At 47.1% G+C, this 2,062-nt stretch overlaps 1 protein-coding gene across 1 annotated transcript in view; it reads left to right on the top strand.

The window, feature by feature from the left end:
- The window catches only part of LOC101850345 (nucleolar protein of 40 kDa), a 47,826-nt gene that overhangs the window by 9,878 nt on the left and 35,886 nt on the right, over positions 1–2,062 (top strand). The gene's annotated exons all lie outside the window — the stretch shown is intronic.

Here is a 2,062-nt window from a genome sequence, read left to right as displayed (position 1 = left end):
GAGGGGAGGGGCACAAAAGAGAGAGAGGATAGGGGAGGAACAGAGGGAGAGGGGAGGGGATGGAAGGAGAGAGAGGGGAGAGGAGGAACGGAGGGAGAGGGGAGGGGAAGGAAAAAGAGATAGGGAAAGGAGTAGTTTAAGTAGGAGTACGGACAAGAGAGACGGTGGTGGTAGAGGAAGGGAGGAGGGGAGGGGAGGGGAAGGAAAAAGAGATAGGGAAAGGAGCATGGACAAGAGAGACGGTGGTGGTGGTAGAGGAAGGGAGGAGGGGAGGGACGGCCCCCTGGTCAGCAGAGGGCAAGGTCGCGAGGACAGAGGTCATGGAGAGGACAGACGGAGGGGTCCCCAGGGCAGAGGTCAGGGGTCGTCTAGCAGAGGTCAGGGGTCGTCTGGCAGGAGAAGACACTCCAGCTCTGATACTTAAAATTTATAATAATAGTAATAATAATAATAATAATAGATAACATTTGTGTAGCGCAAATCCCCGCTCAACAGCAAGCTCTATGCGCTTCACAATCTATACTATTACCCCAGCAGACCTGAGAGCATTCTGAAACAACCTCAACTTCCTGGGAAGCATACAGTGAGGCAGCCATTTATAGGCGCTAAAAGTAAAACACTAACATACTGACAAGATCTTTCGCTGTCTATGGCCAGGTACCCATTCCCACCTGGGCGAAGTGGGGAAAATTCATGTAAAGTGCCTTTCCCAAGGACACAATGTCGGGCCCGCGGCTCGAACCCCTGAACCTTCAACCTCGTGATTACAAGCCCGGTCGCCTAACCACTAGACCACCGACGTTGAAATTGTTTGTTTTATTGAGAGTTTTACGGCACTTACATCTCAAATAGGTCAACAGACATCTGTGCTGAAAAGTGGAAGTGTTAACGGAGAGTAACATACATTAAAATGAAGGAGAGAAGAAAAATAAAGACGATAGATGTTTGATAGGAAAGAAGGAGCAAACCACACTAGAGCACCCGCGAACCACCCACTAGTACTACCGTACTCCTATCTTTTTGGTTGTGTCGTGTGGGACAAGCTGGGGTGGCGAGGAGGGTCAGATGGTGCAATATGTCGGGGGGACACACACTTTTGAAAAAGTGGGCACGTTGCTTCATGCCAGATTGGAATTACTTTCACCACTTAACCCTATCCGTACGTCGTGTTTTACTTTTACTATCGTATCCATACGACGTGGGGAACTCTGCGCCACCACTTTCCAAAGAGGAAATTTACTTGTTAATCCGATCCGTACGCTTTGCATAGCAGTCTGTAAAAATGATTTTTTGAGAAATACTGAAAGTTTCAAAGAGATCTTCGTACTAGAAGTATTGTAAAATGTGAAGAATACAACCCCGGGGATACAAAATGACCCTAGGGCGTACGGATAGGTTTAAACACGGGTCTAGTTTGTTTGCAGCGTAGCCCGGCGTATTGCTTTGGACAGCTTTCCTTCCTGTTTGGATCTCGGCCTTCCTCTCTTCCTCCTCCATGGGTCTCAATATTCCGCTATCTAGCGGATTTCCGCTACGACCATTTCCTCCGCTAAACTCCGCTGCCGGAAGGGGCACCTCGCAGTAATGCCCCACCACTTTCTGTTCATTATCAAGATTGTAAATATTTGGTGAGTGACTCTTCTACTTGAAATTATTTTCCAAACCCTCAAATTGGTATGAAATAACCTTGCTTTGATAAATTGATGGTTTTTACGTCGTTGTTCTAAGGTTAAACAGTATAATAAATTAATAATGGGTGTCTCGCGAAAATGGTCTTCTGTCACGATCATGCGGAAAGTTCCTCCTTTAAAAAAATTCTGACTGGCGCTCATATGACCTAATGCAGTTGTGAGGGCCGTAAAACCTCTACTAAAACTTAAAAAAATAAAATTCTGAGTTGAGACCCTTGTCCTCCTCTGGAGACTCCATCTTGGGCCTTTTCTGGACACACGCCACATTGGGCACAGTAAACTGGGAAGATGTTCCGTACGAATATCCAGAAGCAGCCCAGGGTGGGGAAAGATGGAAGTGTCTGTTTGTGGTCATTCCCAGATGCGGGGGG

Source organism: Aplysia californica, unplaced genomic scaffold, assembly GCF_000002075.1.
Source record: "Aplysia californica isolate F4 #8 unplaced genomic scaffold, AplCal3.0 scaffold00306, whole genome shotgun sequence".
Lineage (NCBI taxonomy): Eukaryota > Metazoa > Mollusca > Gastropoda > Aplysiida > Aplysiidae > Aplysia > Aplysia californica.
Note: the sequence above shows the minus strand (reverse complement) of the source record. Positions and strands in the feature narration are given on the sequence as shown.